Here is a 22,222-nt window from a genome sequence, read left to right on the forward strand (position 1 = left end):
ACTCTGGGGGCTTCCAGGAGCTCCAGGACGGCTCAAGGGCCCATAAGCGGCCTGCTGTGAATCAGAAGAGGGAATAGGATGAGAGCACAGGAATCTTTCTGAGGCAAGAGAAGAGTCTCAGGATGTCTTTTATTTATTTTTTATTTATTTATTTATTTATTTATTTTTTTATGGTCTGGCTGACACTGAAGCCCTTGCTCTTTTTTTTTTTAATTTATTTTTTATTGGTGTTCAATTTACTAACATACAGAATAACACCCAGTGCCCGTCACCCATTCACTCCCACCCCCCGCCCTCCTCCCCTTCTACCACCCCTAGTATACTTTCAGGGATCATTTCTATAGTTTGTTACTAGAGAAGTTTCTCTGAACGTGTAGGGTATCAGGATGTCTTTTAGAGGTGGTTGGTTCCCTGTCTAGGTTCCCTTGACTTTGCAAGACAGCCGAGCTGACTGAGATGAGCTCCCACCCTGCCCACTTTGGTGGCTTATCCTGCCTTTGAGTGAAGCACAGAACTGTCACCACCACTTCAGCACGACAGTGGGGACCGGCAGCTGTGCTCTGTGTGTGCCATGGCTATAGAGCAAAACCCAAGTTTCTAGCCTGAGGCAGTCATCTCTGAAACATATTACCTTGGTCAAAGAGAAGCAGAGCATAAGAATGTTCAGGAAGACTGCAAATCCATTACCCCAACGTAGATTCACTCAAAATACATGTCCAACAGTGCCACCTTTCTCTCTGCAAAGGGGACCACTACTACTAACCTGGATTGTAGATTTTATTCAATATGATTAAATATACTGTTTCCTAAAAATGGAAAACAAAAAGGAAGCTTTTTAAAAGTTATGATAGAATGCCTTGAAATGTATTATTGGGCTCATCATTGAAGAGAAGTAAGGATGTCTTAGTTCCATATTTATTATTCATTTCTTTCCCATGGCGATTTGGATAAACTTGTTTCTTTCTCCCTAGTCCTCTCCAAGAGTGGGAAAGGATTTCCTCACAGAATTTTAATGCAAGAAGTAACCCTAGAGAATGTCAAGCCCGAGGGTAGATTTACCAGAAAAATCCCACTTTTTTCAGATATTCAAAAGAACCTTAGAGCCAGCTTCCCTTCCTGAGAGAGACTCGTAAAGGTCATTGATTCCCTCATTTGAAGCATGATTTCACCCAGGAAGACTTGATGAGGTGGGGAAAAAAGCCAGATTTACTCAGGTACTTTTAATATAGAACAATGGGAAAAGAAATAGATCTATTAAATGGCTGATAAAAAAAAAGAAAACCAAAACAGTCATTCCAAATAATAGAGATGAGCCATGAAGTGTAAGTTTCCAAACAACATATGGTAATAATAATACAGAGAGCTAACCCTTATCCAGCACTTGCTTCATGCCAGGTGCTGCTCTGAGTGGCTCATATTTATATTGACTCATTTAATCCTTTTGAGGTAGGTGTGCTATTATTATCCACATGTCCAGATGAGAATCCTGCTGAAAGAGATGAAATAACTTGCCCCAAGTTATATATATAGAAAGTGCTAGAGCTGTATTCCTAGCTTCAGTTTGGCTCCAGGATCTGCCCTCTGAGCCACTACACACACAGTGCCTTGAATTAACAGTTATTCCTGCTCAGTGATTCCACTCTGTTACCCAAGAAAATCTCAGCAAGGGACTAGAGCAAGCATTTATTGAGCGCCTACTGTATGCCAACAATTGGGCCAATTCTCACAACTACCCAAGGAGATTTGTTACCCAAGAAAATCTCAATGAAAGATTTGAGCAAGCATTTGTCCTACAACTGTGTGCTAGTTGTTGGGTCAACTCTCACAGAGCTTGGAGGGGTATCTTCATGTTTATGAATGAGGGAATAGACTCAGAGAGTGAGGTTCAAGGAGGTGTAGTAACTTGCCCCAATTGCAGCGGGTCAAGAAAGAGTAGACATTTGAACATGTGTCTGTTTGATCTCGAATTTGTATTTATTCCCCTGTCCTACACTAAGAAGTACAGGCAAATAATCTAATATCTGAATTTGTTTTGCTCTCCAGATTTTTAGTTAAGAAAAAATCTACATTTATTAAATTGTCCACGTGAGATCTTTACTGAACACCATGACAATGGCCAGTTAACACTAACGACTCTATTTTGACCTTGTATCTTAAAAGACCTTTGCTTTGAAAGCAGTGGCCTGTAAAGTAGCCGAAAGGATAAACAATGTCATTCGGATTTTCAAGACAATACCTGGTCGAGTCATACAAGCGTCAGAGATGTACATATAATTGTGTGTCCAATCTAACTTGGAGGACCTTCTAGAAAGACAGGTTTCAGAAAAAGAGATCAGAGCCTGCCGTTTGAAATCAGCCATTTGCCACTCTACTCTGATTAGGGCTTCTTGCTTGACCAGTGATGAGCAGAAACCGAATTACAGACTTTGGCCTTTCCTGCAGGCCCTGTGATGCCAAAAAGCAGCTGATTTATCCGTCAGATCTGTGTACTAAATGAAATCGCCCAGATAAACAGATGGCCCGGCCACGGTGGTATTTCACAGCAACATGTGTTTGTTTGAATAACATGGTCATAAACCTTTCACTCTGGGTCTGAAATTAAATTGTGCCTTTTGGATCTTACCTGGGGCTACTCAAGAGAGGCTGAATTCAAATGTCACGTTTATGGCTGGGTTTCATCAGTAAATTCTACATAATTGTCTATATTCATTTATGAGAAGAACTTAGGACGTGTATCTTTTGAGTGTATGTGTGCGTTTGTGTGTCGAGGGGCAGGAGGTGGTGCTGTACACGAAGATCCACACCCTCCCAGTTCTGATTTTCAACTAAACAGATTACTGCTTCAGGGTTTTGCCTTATCAAATGAAAAAAAAAAAGACTTCCCTGCCCTTCTGAGCCTGAAAGTTATACATTCTAACACAACAGCAGGCCTGGACTCTGGGATCCACTCTGCTACGAAGGTACTGATTGTCTCCTATATGTTAGAAAATCAGGAGAAGATAGGGAAAGAAGCACCTAGTATAGCACTCTGCCCCGATTGCCTAAATGCTAATCTGATGTTGTGGCTACGGCTCTTCACATTAATCCTCTCAGGTGAGCCACGGAGCTGGAGGTGCTATGATACACTCATCAGTGGTGAAGAGGCATGAATAAGAGGAAACACCAACGCCATTTGGTACTATTTTCTCCGCACAGTTCATATTTACAGAGAATAAGTAAGACTGAAATTTTTGCCTTGTTAAAATCATGCATTATTATTTGAGATAGTCTAATAAACCCCATCCTATTCTTTGTGTTTATCCAGCTGCTACCCACGAGAATAAAAGAAATAGCCATGATTGTTGTAACAGTGAATTGGTATTATGGAGATTATGTTCTCTTTTCTATTTACCATTATAATTTTTAATAACACTTTATTTTGAGATAATTATAGATTCACACGCAGTTGGAAGAAACAATGCAGAGCATTTTCTGTGTACCCTTCACCTCAGGTTCTCCTACCAATAAAATCCTGAAAAAACCATAGTACAATGTCACAAGCAGGAAACTGACATTGATATAATTCACGGGCCTTTATTCAGATTCAGGTTTGAAATGCGCTCATTTTTGTGCGTGCACGTGTGTGTATTGCACTTAGTTCTATGCAGTTTTATCACATATGGAGATTTGTATGACTAACACCACAGTGAAGATACAAAATAATTCCATCACAAGCACCCCTTGTGCTATCCTCTTGCACCATAGCCACCTCCCTCCTTTTGCCCCTTTCTAACCCTAGTGGTTATTACCACTAATTATTATTATTACTGGTATTATAATTATTATTATTATTAGTGGTTATTACCACTAATCTGTTCTCTATCCCTCTAATTAGGTCATTTTAAGAACGCTACATAAATGAAATCATACAAGTATGTAACGTCTTGAGATTGGCTTTTTAACTCAGAATAACCCCCCAAGATCTATCCAAGGTGTATTCATGGTATAGATGTACCACAGTTTGTTTAGTCATTCACTTTGTTCAAGGCCTAAATGGTCAAAGAAACTGTAATCCACCCCCCTCTGCTAATTTTGGGCTTTTCTGAATAAAGCCATTATGAACATCTGTGTACAGGTTTTGGGGGGAACATGTTTTCATTTCTCTGGGGTAAATGCCCATGAGTACAATTGTTGGATTTTATGGTAAACCCATATTTAGTTTTGTAAGGGATTTCCATATTCTTTTCCAGATTGGCTGCACCATTTTACATTCCCAGCGGCAGCATGTTAGTTAGACTGGTCTGTAACAATAAAATCACATTCCCTACATCTTACATCTTTGATAACCTGGGCCAATTTAAGCCCTCTGTGACAGCTCTCCCTCATCATTTCTGGCTATGCTCACCCCTCTCTATCTTACATCTCATAATATTCGAACCCTTCATTAATACTGGTAGCCTTTCTATATTTAAATATTTCTTATTTTAAAGCTTCTCTTTCCAACTGCACTGAAAACTCCCTGAGCCCTAGGATCATCATTTTCATTTGGTATCTCCTCTGCAGCCCGGCACAGAAATTAGTAATCCGCAGATGGGTTTTTGAATGATTAAAGTCGAATAAAGAAGAAGTAATATGAGTCAATAAAATGTGTTGGAATTTTTAAAAATGACCAACTTTCTCTTTAGAAGTGATGTTATCAGACTTAGGTAAATTCTAGAACCGTTGTTATTAAGCAGATTGCTCTGGATGCTGCACACTTACACATGTGATTATTCTATTTTGTCCCCCCAAATAACCTTGATGACCTTCTCTATGAAGATGTTAAACCATTAATGAAAGAGCGCACAGCACACTATCACATCAAATTTTTGCTTAAAATGGTTTAGATTACTGCTCTTTGTTGCTCTTCTCCAGGTGTTTCTTTGCCTCGCCATCCTGGCATTAGTTGGCCTGTTCTTCGTGTCAATGATGTGTTGGTTACGTGCTTAACAGCCAGCTCTCTGGAAGGAAAAAGAAAGGGCCCTGAGGTGCAGCCTTTGCCAGTGTCCCGCGATGTGGACTCTGAGGCTTCAGGCTACGGTTCGGACCTCACTGGACGCGGACTCAGGAGTAGGGGCTCCGGGGGGGGGGGGGCAGCCAGCGGGGGACGCGGTGCACCTGACCAAGGGGCGCGGTCCCCAAGGTTCACCGACGTTCAAGTGAGTCATCTGCTCGCGGACACTGGGAGTTTGAATGACTTCAGTCTCCAGAATCTCTCTTGTCACCAGTAGCCGCGGGGTTGAAGCTCCCCCAGGGGCGCCCAGTCCACCGAGGCCCCGCGGAGGCCCCTCGTCCTTCGGTCTGTCCGCCCACCCCTCCCCGCACACCCCGGGCAACACAGGCCCCGTCGTCGCTCCTCCGCGCCTTCCGCGGTGCCCTCGGGTGCTCCGTGCCCTTGACGGCTGTAGCTCTCCTTGCTGCTCCCAGCCCCTGCCCCCCCGCCCCCCCGCGCCCCCAGACCCGAGTCTCGGGCGCACCTGGGGCCGCAGCAGCACCGGGAGCGGGTGTGGGCAGGACGGCCCGCCCGGGGATTCGGGGTGGGGGGGGGCTGACCCACAGGTGCCGCCGCCTCCGCGGGGTTCCCCCCGCCCCCCCGCTCGCCTGGCCCGGGGCTTTGCAGCCTGTGGGGGCCCCGCGCAGGGCCACGGGGGCGGGGCTTGTCGGACCTGTCTCCTCCGTGGGAGGAGGTCACGGGATGGAGCCCCGCGCCACAGCCCGACCCAGGCCACGGCAGCCCCTCCCCCAGCGGTCCTGGGGTGCACGCCCCGCCCCCCGCACGCCCCGCCCCCCGCACGCCCCGCACGCCCCTTGGCCTCCTTAGCCCGCAGCCCTGCACACCCTCGGACCCCCGCAGCCCCGCAGCCCCTCACCGCCCCCTGCACCCCCACCCCGCCCCCCGGCCCGGAGCCCGCGAGCCTCTGGACGGCAGCGCCGCCCCGACCCAGGTGAGGCCTCGACGCGGACGCCTGCGTCGGGGGCGGGCGGGTGCGGACGTGTCCCCTCGGGACGCGGGACTCGGGGTGAGGCCCCTCGCGTGTCCCCCGCCACCTGCCAAGCCCGAGGGGCCGCCTCTTCCGTCTGCGCGTCCGCCCTCGGCGTGTGAAGCCGTCTGTCCGTCTGCCCTCCGCGTGTGAGGCCGTCTGTCTGTCCGTGTCCGTCCCTCCTCCCTCCGCGTGCGGGGCCGTCTGTCTGTCCGCCCTCCGCGTGTGAGGCCGTCTGCCCGTCCCACCCTCGGCGTGTGAAGCCGTCTGTCCGTCCGCCCTCCGCGTGCACGGCCGTCTGTCTGTCCGTGTCCGTCCCTCCCTCCGCGTGCGGGGCCGTCTGTCCGTCCACCCTCGGCATGCGGGGCCGTCTGTCCGTCCGCCCTCCGCGTGCGAGGCCGTCTGTCTGTCCCTCCCTCGGCGTGCGGGGCTGTCTGTCCGTCCGCCCTCCGCGTGCGAGGCCGTCTGTCTGTCCCTCCCTCGGCGTGCGGGGCTGTCTGTCCGTCCACCCTCGGCATGCGGGGCCGTCTGTCCGTCCGCCCTCCGCGTGCGAGGCCGTCTGTCCGTCCCTCCCTCCGCGTGCGAGGCCGTCTGTCCGTCCGCCCTCGGCATGCACGGCCGTCTGTCCGTCCGCCCTCCGCGTGCGAGGCCGTCTGTCCGTCCGCTCTGCGTGAGGGCTGTCTGTCCGTGTCCGTCCCTCCCTCCACGTGCGGGGCCGTCTGTCCGTCCACCCTCGGCATGCGGGGCCGTCTGTCCGTCCGCCCTCCGCGTGCGAGGCCGTCTGTCCGTCCGCTCTGCGTGAGGGCTGTCTGTGACCGTCCCTCCCTCGGCACGGGGCCGTCCGTGTATTGTCATACTTGGTTATTGTTCAGACTCACTGGAGGCTTCCCTCTGCTTGACGTCAGGCTACGTGCTCTTGAACACAAAAGGAATCAAGAGACTGTCAGAGGATACAGTTAATTTCCAAGACCCATTTCTCCTCCTTCCTTAGAAATAAGGGCACTAATTTTGAGCTGGGCACAGGCCATGCAGCTAAGAAGCGATTTTTCTCAGCAAACCTGCAGTTAGTTCAGTGTGAATATGAGACTAAGTTTTCGTGATGAGATTTAAGGGATAAGGCGGACAGTTCCCTCCTTAAGGAGGAAAGACAAGCTCTTCTTGATCCCTCCCTACGTCCTAATGATCCGAACGCATTTGTTGGCGGCTGGAGCTTTTGCAGTCATTTTAGATTTGGAGGAGAAAGGCCACAGCCCTGTGCAACCTTACCCCTCACTGTATTTTCAACACTTAGCGCAAGGCATAAAATACAGTGGATATGCAGTAAATATGTATTGAATAAATGAATAAATATGATTTCTTTGATCATATTCTCTTCTCCCTATAATTTCTTCTTGGAGAAACTTGAGAGAACTGTATTCTAAGGCAGTAGTTATGATAATAAAGGTATCAGAGTTCCACATTTGCAGAGTCCTATGCCAGGCCATAAATCCTCCCTGGCCATTTAGACAATTAACTAGTTTTATAAAGCTATAGAATTATTTTGAAGTGCTATTGTGATTCTTGGGAGACTCACTGAAGATAAGGGCTTCATTATAGCATAAGGAACTCATGTAAGAGAATTTATATTACCCACTTGATACCAGACAAAAGATAAATAAGGACCGGATTCGTACAAATCTCCACCAATTCCAATACGCGAAGTTGGGGAAAAGAAGCAGGGGACCTAAGGAGGCCATGAGCGTAATTGGAGCCAGAAGGTAAAGCAAGATTAATCTCAAGAGAGGACTGAGGTCTGCTCTGGGGTGTGTTTTAGGATGGGGTTCTGGATCTGGGGCTGTTGCAGATGCAGCTTTTCCTCTTGGAGTTCTTTACGGGTGTCATTCTATCCCTGGTAATTCCTGCAATTTCATGACTGAACTTAAAAGTTCATTTTGGTAGCAGCCATCCCGAGTCGTCAAAATATTATTGCTTTAAGGTGTAAACTATATTAAAGCGTTTGAGAACAGAATCAATACATTATTTAGTATATTTCCAAATGATCATTTAGAGCATCCTAAACACAAACTTCCAATATTCCTAATAAATTGCTCATGCAAAATAGCATTAGTATAGGATCTTCAGACAAAGTAATAGCATATTGTTCTTACCTTACTGGTTTGAAAGATAATGCTCAGCAACATCCAATAAAGTATCTTGAAATATTATGCATACCCAGTCTTACTGGATCCCAGATGGATTCATTGCCTAATATTTACAAAAGATGGATTCTTTGGTAAGTGCTTAATGGTGTTTTCTTTGTTTTGTTTTTTTTGTTTTTTGTTTTTTTTTCAGTAGCTAATGCCGAAATTTCAGGAGAGAAATTTGGTGCTGGAAATATTTACTATAGTGCTGGCACATAAACCAAGAGCTATTAGACTTTAATGCCTTTTTCCCTAAACTTTTTATAGCCTTTCATTTTTAATCGCTGCCAATCTGCTGATTTTATTTTAAATAGATACTTCAAGACTGTGCTTTGTCAAAACAGACAGATGTATCATTAAATTCCCTCCCAAATTACACATTAGGCAATGTCTTTGTTTCATGTGCTACTGAGGTATTTGGATTTGTTATAATCTGGACTAAAAAGGAGGCCAGAAAGCTGATTTGCAGAGCAAAGAGCTCTATAATTTAGAATTGATTGTTCTGATTGCATATGGCTTTGTGAAATGCCAATTAGCCCAACCGGGGGTGGTCATGGTTCTGTGTGCTGTTCTTGCAGGTCATTCTGGCAGTGGTTTGTAGGACGGGGCTGGTGGAAGAGTCCATCCTGGAAGTCTCTGGAGTCGCTTTTTCTATCAATTTTCTCTTAAAGGGGTGAAGGATAATTTGGGCACTTCTCAAATGTTCCTTCTCAGCTGTATTGTGTAGTAGCTTCCTATTAACTGTTGCTGAAATGAATTGTCATAAACTTAGTGGCTTAAAACAACGCAAATTTAATATTTGACAGTTCTGGAGGTCAGAGTCTGAAATGGGTCTTACCTGGCTTAGAATTAAGGTGTCAACAGGACCGCAATCCCTCTGGAGGCTTTAGGGAAGAATCTGTTTCCTTGCCTTTTTGAGTCTCTAAAGGCCGCCTACATTCCTTGGTTTGTGGCCTTTCCTCCATCTTCAAAAGCAGCATTGCACTGGAGCATCTACATTTTCTTTTGCTCTGACCTTCTTGCCTCCATCTTTCACTTATAAGAACCCACGTGACTACACTGAACCCACCAAGAAAATACCGAATTATCTCCTCATTGCAAGATCCTTAATCTAATCACGTCTGCAAAGTCCTTTTTGCCACGTAAGGTGACATTTTCGCAGGTTTCAGGGATTAGAACATGGATGTCTTTGGGAAGGGTCATTATTCTGTCTTCTACAGAGTACTTAGTGAATGCATATTAAGCTACTTGTGTCTTTAAAACCTTTTTCTAAAGGTGAAAACCCTTGATAGATTTTCTTTCAGTCTGGACAGCTCTGTTGGAAAAGCAATCTTTTTACCAAATAAGCCTAGGTACTGATGTTAGTAAATGAGAAGAAATAGCGGTTATCTTGAGAAGAGAAGCCTGTCTTCCAATAAGGGAACCATCGAAGAAAATCGAAGTTCTGTGAGAACTAGACACATATCTTTGTCCATGACACCCAGACCATGACACATAGGACAGCAATGCCATAATATTGTCTTCAGTGACCTTTTGTTTTCTTATCCTATAAAGAAAATTCCAGTCCCTTATTTCAAAATCAGGAGAGAAAAGCATTTAAAGAAAGGACATCTGGTATACCATGCTTATCATGTTTGCATTGTTTCAACTGGGTCAAAGATTGAAGTTAAAAAGATAATTTGAAATCTTCAGAAAAGGCATCTCTGGAAGGAAAATATGAAAACTAGCATTGGAGACTCTCATAATGGGGATGGTGAAGAAATATCTGTCAACTTTGGCAGCTGCCCTATTCGTGAGTGGTATGGTTTCCTGAGTTGTGTGAAATGACTGTTCCTCAGAGTAAGCCAGCAGCTGAGCAGAATCTAGTTGGTTTGATTGAAGGAAGACACGGGAAAAAAAGCAAGCCCTGCATTTTGTGTACATCCTGTCACTGGAGAAGCCTGTGTGTTGTCATTAGTAAGCCTTACTAAATCCTGAAAATGTTCTCTTTGCTTCTAAAACCTTTCCTACTTTGGAGACTAAATGTTCTTTCTGTTCCTTATATTGCCTCTAGGGTACATTTAAACCTTCTTTTCACTACCTGAAGTTTGTCATGTGTTGACCACTTTGGTTTTTGCTGAGCTGAATGATATCCCACTGGGTTCTAGAGGCTCCTCAATCAGTGGCTTACTGGAGATCCCTTGTGACCACTGATTTAGGTTTTCTCTTACCCACGAGGAAGAGTTAGAGACATTTTTACGTTTCATCTAAGTTCTTTGGACCCCTAAAGAAGGATCTGTGCAGGCCTCCCTGTGTGTTTCCATCATCAGAGTCTTTTTGGCTTCCTCTCTGGGGACAGGTCCTGGCACCTGATGCCAACACGTGTCACAAACAGGGGTAGATGTTCTACTTTTAGGGTAATTTTGTCTTTGCTTTTTCTTTTTTCCTAGCAGATTAAGAAGAAGGTATTGATATTTATTTCCAGGGCCTCTTTTTCCCTATGTAAAGTGTTAGGATCATTAATGTCCAAAACTTTTTTTTTATTAAATTTTTCTTTCTTCAAATTTTCATTTACTGAGGCTCTACTATTATAAGGCACTGTGCTTGGAATTCATAGGGATTCTGTATCTGAGTCCAAAGAATAAGCTGCATGAACATGCAGAAAAAAGAAGATTTTTCTCTAAGATTCTAGACTTGAGTGTGTTATGATATCACCAGCACAGTGTGATCCTGAGCAAATCCCATCCTGTCTCAGGACCTCTGTTCCTCCACTGTGAATGAAGGTGGCAGTGGCTGATCTCCAAGGTGATGCCTTGGATATGTAGGTATATAGTTCTCCATGCCTACCCTGTTTCTAGTGATAGGAAAACCTTAGGAAAGATGGGATGGAAAGATGGCTTCTAAACATTTGTTGTTGTGTTTGTTTGTTTGTTTGTTTGTTTGTTTTAATGGGGAAAATGCCCTTTACTTCTCCAAGATAAAAAAACATTTCCCTCTCAGTATATGTCAGGAATCAGATATGAAACCTGTATAAAATAAACCTACGGTGAATAAATAGAATGCTGTTATTAAAATAAGATAGTAGCAATTTTTAGAAAGTTAGCCAACTTTTTTTTTAATTGCAAAGGTAGTCCATACTCCCTGTCAAAAACTTAGAAAATAACAAAAAGCAAAGAAGGGAGGGTTACCGTTTAGCAGTGATCCCTGTGTTTAGAGATATCCACTGTTAACCTTTTTCACTGGGCTTCCTTGGAGTCTCGTGGTTCCTTATGTGTCCCCCTACAGTTTATCTATCGAAGCCTCACCCCCCAGTGTGACAGTATTGGGAGGGGGCCTTTGGGGATGAGTAGATCACCAGGATGGAGCCCTTGTGAATGAGATCAGTGCCCTTAAAAAAGAGACCCCAGGAAGCTCCCTGACCCCTTGTGTTATGCAAGGCCACAGCGAGGAGACAGTTGTTTATGAACCAGCAAGCGGATTCTTGGCAGACACCAAATCTACCGGTGCCTCAATTTTGAACTTCCCCAGCCTCCAGAACTGTGAGAAATAAATATTTATTGCTTCCAAGCCACCCAGTCTGTGGTATTCCATTACAGCAGCCCTAAAGGACTTTTTCCCCATAACATTGTACTGTCAGTAATTAAAAAGTGATATATGCCTATTGTTTATAATTTTGGAAACTATTCAAACTATAAAGAAGAAAAAAACCAAGCCCCTTAATCTTCACTTTCATACTTACGTTGAGACTGGTGAGTGTTTGGTCTCTTTGCCACTTTGTGCTTCATGCTTTATTCTTCTCCAAGATCTCGTTTGAGACTTGGCACTATTTTCAGGCAGCATTGTTGCTGCAGAGAGGCGTGACATTCTCCTCTTTAAGCACAGGTAGCACAGCATGTGGCTCCTGCCCTGTGGACACTTCCCTCGGCTGGCACAGTGATTAACCTGGCATCAATTACACTAAGTGCTGTTTAAGGAGAGAGGACGTGCAACCTGGAAATTAAACCATTAGCACTAAATTAAGGCCACTGTGGAACAGTCAAAGCACCTTTTAGACACAAACGTGCTTTCTTCTCTGTCTTCGTGCTTGACACAGAGATTTGGTGAATTCATCCCAGTTAAGCTGAGTTGGTCAGGTACATATTTGAACAAGCATGTTCACCAGGACCACCTCTGGTTTCAAAAGAAGTTTCTACTACTCTATGCTAAGGCAGTGGCTGCCACGCTGTGCAGAGTTTATAGAGAATTCCCTCCCCCTAACAAATCCCCACATCTGTGATGCTCCCTGTTTGTTACTAAGCTCTGTGTGTGTGTGGGAATGTGTGTACACGAGTGTGTGCCTCTGTATGCATGTGAAAGTTCATAGACAGCTAGACGTTTTTAAGTACGCCAGCCTATTATTACAAGTTATGAGTAGTGTAGAAAGAATTTATAAAGGGATTTGAAGCCAGAATGCATTACTCTTTGTAGCTGATATGTGCAGGAATCTGGCTGTGGTTGTCTTCCTGCATAGAAGGCTTTCCTGTGTCACCCAATTTACAATAACACTCTATCTACTAATATTTATTGAGGGCCCACCATGTGTCTCTGCTGGGCATTGGGGCTACAACAGGGAAAAGACAGACAAACTGTGCTCTCCCAGAATTTATGCTCTAGTGGAGAGAGGCAAACAAACAAACAACAACAACAAAAAGATGTTAATAACTGTTGGGGAGAGACACAGCAGGGGGCCAGGGCGTGCATATGAATGTTGGAGGGTGTTGGTGTGGAAGGGTTTGAGGATGGGTATTTTATTTTGATGTAATTAATTAATTAAAGATTGTTTCTTTATTTTGACAGAGACAGAGGACAAGCAGGGGGTGGTGGCAGAGGCAGAGGGAGAAGCAGACTCCCCACTGAACAGGGAGCCTGAAACAGGCTCGATCCCAGGACCCTGGGATCTTAACCTGAGCTGAAGGCAAATGCTCAACTGACTGAGTCACCCAGGTGCCCCTATTTATGTATTCAGCTAAAGATTTTTATTTATTTATTTATTTGAAAGAGAGAGAGAGCACAAGCAGGGTGGGGAGGGGGAAAAGGAGAGAGAGAAGCAGACTCCTTGCTGAAAGGGAGTCCTACACAGGGCTTGATCCTGAGATCAAGACCTAAGCTGAAGGCAGATGCTGCACCGACTGAGCCACCCAGGTGCCCCAAGGGTGGGTATTTAAATAGTGACCACAAGTGTGACAAATCACGTTCACCATAAATGTGAGTGATAAAGGAGGCTTGTGAATGGAGACCTAGAGCCTATGAGGAGGGGAGTCAAGCAGCCACCTAGAGGAAGAGTGATGGATGCAGAGGGCTCAGCATGTGCAAAGGCCCTGAGGGAGATGCAGCCCAGATGTATACTTGAGGAAGAGCAAGGAGGCTAGTATGGCTAGGATAGGGAAAGTGGTAAGAGGTGAGATCAGAGAAGAGTCAGAGGATGTTGTTTTATACCAGGGTCCACCTGGTGAAATAACAATTCTTCTAGATGCTCTGTGGGTATCATTCCACTCACACTTTGACCCAGTGTACTTTGATTCCTGGAAAAAAAATTATACAAAAGAAATTTCGGCCAATGGACTGGTGAGCAGTTGTTCTCCTATTTGGTAATCTGGGTAGGTATATTCGTGTGTTGCTCTTCCACTGCTGCATAATAAAGTGCGACACATTCGGTGGCTTAAAACATTGCCCATTTATCATCTTTAATTTCTGTGGCTCAGAAAGCCAGGCATGGATTAATTGGATCCTCTGCTCAGGCTCTCACAAACCAAAATCAAGGTATTGATTGGTTTGTATTCTTATCTGGAGGCTCTGGAGAAAAATCGGCTTCCAGGCTGGTTCAGGTGGTTGGCCAAATTTAGTTCTTTATAGTCAGAGGACTGAGAGCTTTATTTCCTTGCTGTCAGCCAGGGCCTACTCCCAGTTTCTAGAATTCCCTACAGTTCCCTGCCACATGGCATCCTCTGTTTTCAAAGCCTTGGAAGGAGAATCTCCCACTCATAGTTCCAGTCTACTATGCCAAGAAGGCCCAGTCCCATTTAAGGGTTCATCTGGTTAGGCCAGACCCACCAAGGGTGATCTTTCCACGTTAGAGTCAACTGATTAGGGAAATTCATTACATCAGCAAAATCTCTTCATAGCAGCACCTGGATTGGTGTTTGACTGAATTCCTGGCAGAAGGTGCTTATTCACTGGGGGCCAGGAACCCTGGGGGTCAGCCTAGATTTCTGGGTACCATAGTGGGATAACCTACAACTAGGTAATAGGAGGGGGATGTTTATAGCACACTCAGGCCTAAATCCAAATTTACATTGGAAATGGCTAAAGTGGGTGAGTTGAAAAGATGGGGAGCTTTAACAGTGGTAACTTGGAATCACCACTGGTGGGGGTGTGAGAAATGGGAAGAGGAAACTTGAATTTGTTGAATATGACTGGGGACTACTAGAAGGCATGAGCACTGGGATGAATAGGGAAGGTAAGAGACTGTAGGGGGACCGGGGCTGCCTAAGAAGATGGAAGATTTGGGGGTTGGGAACAATGGGTTTCAACCTCAGGGCTGGCAGAGGAGAGAAGTCTGGGAAGAATTCCATCTGGGAAGAGGTGTGGCCAAGGTGCCAGCCCAGACCTTTCCAGAGCCCCATGCAAGTCTGCTAACCCAGTGTCACTCAGAGCATGGCCCGTGAATCCCGGCAGTGGTACCACCTGGGGCTTGTTAGCCATGAAGACTCAGGGTCCCACCTGAGACCTCCCGAATCAGGATCTGCATGTTACCAACATTCCCTGGTGACTCATGTGTGCGTGAAAGTTTGAGAAGCCCTGCTCTCTGCCCAGCTGCGGCTCGGGATGAAACCTATTATTGAGGCTTCTCCGTAACCTGACAAAAGTTCTGCACTCAAGGAGATCTTCTGAGTCTCCAGCAGCCAGAACAGTTGGTTGGTTGGTCGCTCAGCCTTCTGTCATCCAAGGCACAGAGTCACAATTCTAAACGCCTGCTAGGTGGCACCTCGGTGGCCCTGTGCCACTCCCTGCAGAGTTCCACCACCACCCCAGGTTTCTGTCATTTTGGCTTCTCCCCAAAGGTGGGCTTTAGAAAGGAATGTAAGATCCTTTGGGATGCAAAGACTTGCATGATGCCATGGCCATCACAGAGTCTCAGAGTGCAGGCCAGATGTGAGAATTTAGGAGGCAGGACAACTCAATCTGCCCAAGTCGATCAAGCAGAAAGATTCTCCGTGAGAGGCCAGACGCCGTGAGGGAGGCCCGTGGGAGCTAGCCAGACTGGAGAGGGCCATCCATCTTGTGAGCAGCTTCTTTAGCTCTTCAGAAACAATGAGTCTGTCCAGCGGGATGTGACTAAGTGGCTTGAAGTTACAGAGCTGAATGCCAACCGAGGGCCTGTCCCCACTAAACACAGCTGCCAGCAGCCTCCGCACAAAACCACCCAACAAGATGAATGGCCAGGCCGCCTTAGGACCTCACTGCAGCTTGTCCCTCTCCCAGATGACATGCCAGACATCTGCTATGTTGAGATATTATTAAAAAAATTGTTACAAATCAATGAGGGTGGACCATGGGCTGGGTACAGTGGTCTGTGTTGTACAGGATTTTCTCTCGTGAGCCCCACCCCCGTTCTAGGCAGGCACATATTGCACAGATGGGGACACGAGGGCTCAGAAAGGAAAACCACTTGGAGAGTGAGTCCTGAGGCCAGTATTCCTACTTGGCTCTTTCTGACTCCAAATCCACGTTCGCAATAGGGCCGTCATCTGAGTTTATGTTGGCCATCCTCTCTCTATCTGCTGCAGAAAGAGTCTACACAGGACATGTTCTCCAGCAGTGGGGGCATCTGTAGGCCCCACTCTAACCGCAGAGCCCAGTGCTCCAAGCCTGGAAACCTTGAAAGTTGCTCTGTGCTAGAGAGAGCGATGGCTAGGAAATGCATTACAACACTTGAAAGACCTGTAAGTATTTATGTTTTGAATTATATGAGGGTACGCTAGGTCTCATAAATACAAGGATGACCAGAAGCAGCAGTTTTTTTAACTTGTTTACTTACCCTAATATTCATTTATCTTTGCAACCACTTTGTGGAGTTGACATAACTCGAGACAGCCTCAAGTATATGAGGTCTCTACAAATGGTGGCATTTAGTGCTCGTAAGTTCCGTGCACGTATGTTATCTGATCCACAGCAATCTTGTGAGATACACCGGCCACGGGTGGCTCTGGGCACTTGGGATGTGGTGAACCCAGAATGAGTTGTGCTGTGTGAGGACAAAATCCTCACTGAGTTTCAGGGACAGAGTAGGAGAGACACTGTAAAATATCTCTTTAATAAATTTTCATATTAACTCCATGTTGAAATAGTTATATTTTGTATGTGTTGGGTTAAAATAGCTGGTTAAAATTATTTTCACCTGTTTCTCTTTACTTTTGAATGCAGCTGGTAGAAAATGCGCAAGCGTATGTGCAGCTTGCCTTTGCGTCTCGTAGATGTGCCTAAAGTCTGAAGTTGATAGCAGGGTGAAGATGTTTAAGAAGGTCCCCAAGGCTCCTTCCAATAGAGCTAAAGAAAGCCATCCCTTTATCCAGTGACTGAACTGCATGGCTTAACCGTGGGGCTCCGTGGGATGGTAGTTCTCTGCGTCCACTTGTGCGCTGACCACTTGGAGGTCCTGGTCAGATCCTGCTCTGATTCAGTAGGTCTGGGGATGGGACCTGAGCTTCTTATTTGTAACAAGTTCCCGGGTGATGCGGATGCTGGGGTTCCATGTACCGACTCTGAATAACAGGAATCCCTAAAAGATGAACAGAAACCCTAAAAGATGAACAGAAACTGTGTGCTTTGGGGCAAGAGACTCTCAGTGCTTCTCAGGCCTTGCCATGAACACAATAACCGAGGCACAAGCCTGTCCCGGTTGTTGACACCCCCATTCAGCACGCACCACCCATAGATGAAGGGAACCAGCTTGTATGTGCATGTGGGCTGGTATGTGACACGCGGAGCCCGCAAGAGGAGCAACACAAGTGTGGTGTGCCGTGTGTGTGTGGAGCGGGGAGGGGGGCAGGAGGGTCTTGACAAGGTGAGCTATTAGAGGCAGGAGTGCCTCTTAAAAACTCAGTTATTTGTATGTTAACAGCCCTCTGAGTTCTGGCTGTACAATTGACGTTTTAAACTATTTTCATGTCTACATAGAATGGAAAGTTTTTTTTTTTTTTTTAATGACTAGATGTTATTTTCCCAAATGGGGCTTTAGGTGAGAGGCTTACTGGGGAAAGGGTTTGATTGAACCAAGCAACAAATAAAAGCTTTAATAACCTCTCATCTTTTCAGTTGAGAATGTTTCTAAAGTCAGCCTGGCATTCTTCTTTATGTTAGTTCTGGCTAAGGTCAGTTAATGAAACTCAGATATTTTTCTGTCTTTTATTTAGTTAGGGATTTTTTTTTTCTCCCTTCATGCAATCCTCAATTGGAGTGTTTCGTGGGACAGTCTAAATCCTTTTTTTTTCTTTTTCCTTTTCTTTTCTTTTCTCCTCCCCTACCCTCTTCCTCTTCCTCTCTTCTTTTTTAGCACTTTCTTGGAATCTCCTTTGGCTTCCAACTGCTTGTTTCGGGAGCTGGCTTTTGTGCCGGAAGCCCTGGGCTTGGACAAGTCTTACTTAGCACAGTATTTTTGTGCAGCCCCTAGGAACTGAAGTGAGTCCTCAGAGGAGAGCAGCTGTTCAGCACAGTGGAACAGAGGCCCGGCTGCTGTGGGACTCTCACAGGCCTTGGGCTGGAGCCTCCTCCACGTTTCTAATGTCAAGTGGGCATTCTTCCCAGGCAAACTGTCTCAGCCAAGCGCAGGCATCTTCTTGCTTAGCACAAACTTACTATTCCTCTTTAGTCTCTTGCCTCTCCTTAAATCCAACATTATCTTGTAGCCCATCCAGGGACTAGCCTTTATGCCACAATTTGCAGAAAATTCCGGTAAGGGCTGGATGTCAGAATTCATAGTCACTTCATAAACTGGCTTGTTAGGAAGGCAAAACCTGATTGTTTTCAAATAAAACTCAAGAAGCCAATAGATTGTGTTTGAGGAGTAGTGGGCGGGTGGGAAGTGGTGCGCAGTGTGGCTTTTGAGAGTAGAATGCTGTGTCTGCGTTTTCCCATGCTCTGTTTCTTGAAATAGACTTTATTTTTTATAGAGTAGTTTCAAGTTCACAGCTATATTGAACCAGAGGTTCTGAGATTTCCTTTTACCCCTTCCCCCACACATGTCTCGCCTCTTCCAGTCTCAACAGCGCAACCAACAAACCTGCATTGACACACCGTTGTCACCTAGAGTCCGCAAGTTGGTATTAGGCCTCAGTCTGGCTACTGTATATTCTGTGGGTTTGGACAAAATGTATAATAACATGGACCCACTGTTAGAACATCATAAAGAGTATTTCTGCAGCCCTAAAACTCTCTTCTTCATCTCTCCCTCCCCCAACCCCTGGCAACCCACCAATCTTTTTATTGTTTCTATAGCTTTGCCTTTTCCAGAATGCCATATAGTTGGAATCATATAGTATGTCGCCTTCTTAGCTTCTTTCAGTAATAGGCACTTAAGGTTCCTCTGTGTCTTTTTGTGGCTTGATAGTTCATGACTCTTTAGTGCTGAATAACATTCCATCGTCTGGATGTGTCATAGTTTATCCATGTTCACCTACTGAAGATATATTGCTTGCTTCCAAGTTTGGGTAATTGTGAATAAAGCTGCATACATCAGCACGAAGGGTTTTGTGTGAGCGCAAGTTTTCCACTCCTTTGAGTAAATGCTGGATGGTATGGTAGAGTATGCTTAGCTCCGTAAAAAAAAAAAAAAAAAAAAAAAAAAAAAGGAACACCAAACTGTCTTCCTAAGTGGCGGTACCATTTTGCATTGCCACCAGCAGTGAATGAGCGTTCCCGTTGCTCCACATCCTTGCCAGCACTTGGGGTTTAAGTATTCTGGATTTGGGCTGTTCTGATAGAAGTGTCAGAGTTTGTGTTTGAACTTGTGTTTCCCTGATGACCTGTGATGTGGGAGCAACTTTTCATGTGCTTCTCTGCCATCTGTGTATCTTCTTTGGTGAAGTGTCCAATAAAGTTCTATTTTTTTTTAAAGAATTTATTTACTTATTCATGAGAAACAGAGAGAGAGAGAGAGAGAGAGGCAGAGACCCAGGCAGAGGGAGAAGCAGGCTCCATGCAGGGAGCCTGACATGGGACTCGATCCTGAGTCTCCAGGATCACGCCCTGGACTGAAGGTGGCGCTAAACCGCTGAGCCACCCGGGCTGCCCTATTTTTTTTTTTTTTTTTAAGTTTTCTCCATAGTTCAAAAGCACAATGACAGGTATTATTCAGAACTCTCCAGCAGCATGCCATCTCACTCAGAGTAGAAGCCAGAAACCCTCCCATGATCTGGGAGACGGTCCATAGTGCGGGCCCCTGCCACTTTCCTGATCAAATCTTTCTCCTCCCACCTCCCCATCCCTCTACCTACTCACTTGCTCAGTCAGGTTCGGCTTGTTCAGGCCTCCCAGGCTGCCCTGGAGGAAGCCCTTCCTCCACACGGCTCCTGACTCGATCTCTCATTCCTTTCAGACCCCCACTCCAAGGTCCCCCTTCTCCGGGAGGCCTTCCCTGACCACCATTCATTAAAGACCCTCCTTCCCCCGGCCCCACCGATCTCCTTAGCTTGCCACGTGTATATAATCTCAAACAAAGGCTTCTCATCGGCCAGATCTAATTGGGCCCACTGGCAAGGGGGTGTGGAAACTCTGGTTTTTGAGCTTCTCACCCTGCCACCCAGAGGAGAACATAGAAAGGTAGGAAGGTTCTGATTTCCAGCAGACAACATACAGCACAGACGGCCCACTCATTGGTTAGAGAACTGCTCTCGGTGTCCAGCGGGCATAAGCTGTTCCTGCCAATCACAGGCCCCCTGACCCACTGCAATGCGAAATTGTAGAATGTGAGCCTGGGGTACCTCGGGGTGTCCTAGCTGACACCACTGGGTCCACGTTGCCTGCCCCTTGCCTGCCCGAGCAGCACTTGCAGAGCGCCTCTGGCCCGAGCAGGCCACGCTGCCGAGTTCCCATCTGTGCACGTTGCGATGTGTCTGCTTTTCCTTCACCAGGAAACCCCTGCCACGCGTCCCTTCGCCCTCTTGCACCAACCCGGCCCTTAACAAGCCCGCTCTGCCCCTGTGACAGCTGCTCGGAGAATGACATTGGCGTCCGTCACCTGCAAGCACGGCTGCAGCCGAGGCCCCGGGGGCACCGCATCCAGGTCTCAGTCCTGCAGCCTGGGGCGCAGGGCAGGAAAGACAGCCGCGCCCCGGGGGCCCTCATGGCCCTACCCTGGGGTCGGAGCAGGTGACCTACACATTGTCCCGCCTCCCACTGGAGCCGAATGGAGGCACAACAGCTTGCAGGTGGTGGGCGCCGTGGTCGTGGCGGGCGAGGCCTCAGGAAGGCGCCTCCCGGCCCGTTTCACTTGCGCTCGGACCGATGCTCCTGGCGAGTTCGGGCCGCATGGCTGCAAGCCAGTGTTCAGAAACGGAGCCAGCCTCCCCTGTGAGTTGCTCTTAGGCATTTTCCATAGTCCTGTTAGGTCATTTTATTTTATTTTTAAAGATTTAATTTATTTATTCATGAGAGACACAGAGAGAGAGAGAGACAGACAGAGAGACAGAGAGAGAGAGACAGAGAGACCCAGGCAGAGGGAGATGCAGGCTCCCTGCAGGGAGCCTAACGTGGGACTCTATCCCGGGTCCCCAGGATCAATGCCCTGGGCCGAAGGCGACGCTAAACCGCTGGGCCACCCGGGCTGCCCTGTCATTTTAAAAGGCCTTCGAGCAGGTACTTTCATACAGTCAGCTGCGGTTTGTGAAGTCAGGCCAATCAAAGGAAACCTCAGGATGTCGTGAGTGCTGGAGACCCTGAGACGGGCCACTCTTGTTAGCTTGGGGGTGTCTAGTGGCACTTCCCTGCAGCCGTGTACCGGGCTCCTCTGCCAACACTCCAGCACCACATGCTCTTCTCTTGGAGCACCTCCCCCCTCCCAAACTCACGTCCCCATGTGATACCATGACTGGGTGCTTAGAAACACTTTGAAATACTCAAAGCCATGGAATAGAATTTTTAAAATATTTTATTTATTTATTCATGAGAGACACAGAGAGAGAGAGAGAGAGAGAGAGGCAGAGACACAGGCAGAGGGAGAAGCAGGCTCCATGCAGGGAGCCCGACATGGGACTCGATCTTGGGACTCCAGGATCACACCCTGGGCTGAAGGCAGATGCTTAATCGCTGAGCCACCCAGGCATCCCCATGGGATAGAATTTTATGTAGAATGTCAGATTCCTTCTCCCACCATGGAAACTGCATTACAACTCTTTGGGTGCATCCCTTGATTAGATATTTCACTCTTCAGAGTCCCGGTCAGTGTAAGGGAAATACATTTTGGAGCCACTATATGATCTTTCATGCTCCCATGATTGCTATCTACACATTCTTGGGATTGCACTGGAAAAAAACAAACAAAACAAACAAACAAACAGAAAACCTCCTCCGTGAAGTGTGGCCTGTTGACTCAGAAACTGACCTTAGTTGCTTTATTATGCCTCCTTGGTGATTGCAGAATCATTTTATGCTCTGTGCTGTACCCCACTTCCGTCTGTTTTCTGGGGACCCTTCCCCCCACACTTAGGCTCTCATGCTCCACAATCATCAGCCTCCCTGTCCTCCCCAGCCCCAGCCCACGGATTCCTTTCCTGAACTTCCAAATATGCACAAGACACGTCTATTGGGATATGATGTTTGATTATCCTGCTAACAATTATCCTGTTCATTTTAACCTCAGGGCTTCTCAACTAAGTCTTCTCTACTTGTGACTGCATTTCCTAACCTCTTCTGCTGTTCTTTATACCTTGAAATCTAATTTTCCTGAAGCATCATTTATTCTTAAAGATCTCCAGTGACCACCTGCTTCCAAGTTCAATAATCTTTTCTCCGTATTACGTCTGCTGTATT

General features: G+C 46.4%; 1 protein-coding gene and 1 pseudogene across 5 annotated transcripts in view; both read left to right on the forward strand.

Moving 5' to 3' along the window:
• Positions 1–22,222, forward strand: part of NECTIN3 (nectin cell adhesion molecule 3) — a 295,554-nt gene that overhangs the window by 135,472 nt on the left and 137,860 nt on the right. The gene's annotated exons all lie outside the window — the stretch shown is intronic.
• On the forward strand, positions 316–451 carry LOC119867375 (annotated as a pseudogene).

Source organism: Canis lupus, chromosome 33 (assembly GCF_011100685.1).
Source record: "Canis lupus familiaris isolate Mischka breed German Shepherd chromosome 33, alternate assembly UU_Cfam_GSD_1.0, whole genome shotgun sequence".
In the NCBI taxonomy this organism is placed as follows: Eukaryota; Metazoa; Chordata; class Mammalia; order Carnivora; family Canidae; genus Canis; species Canis lupus.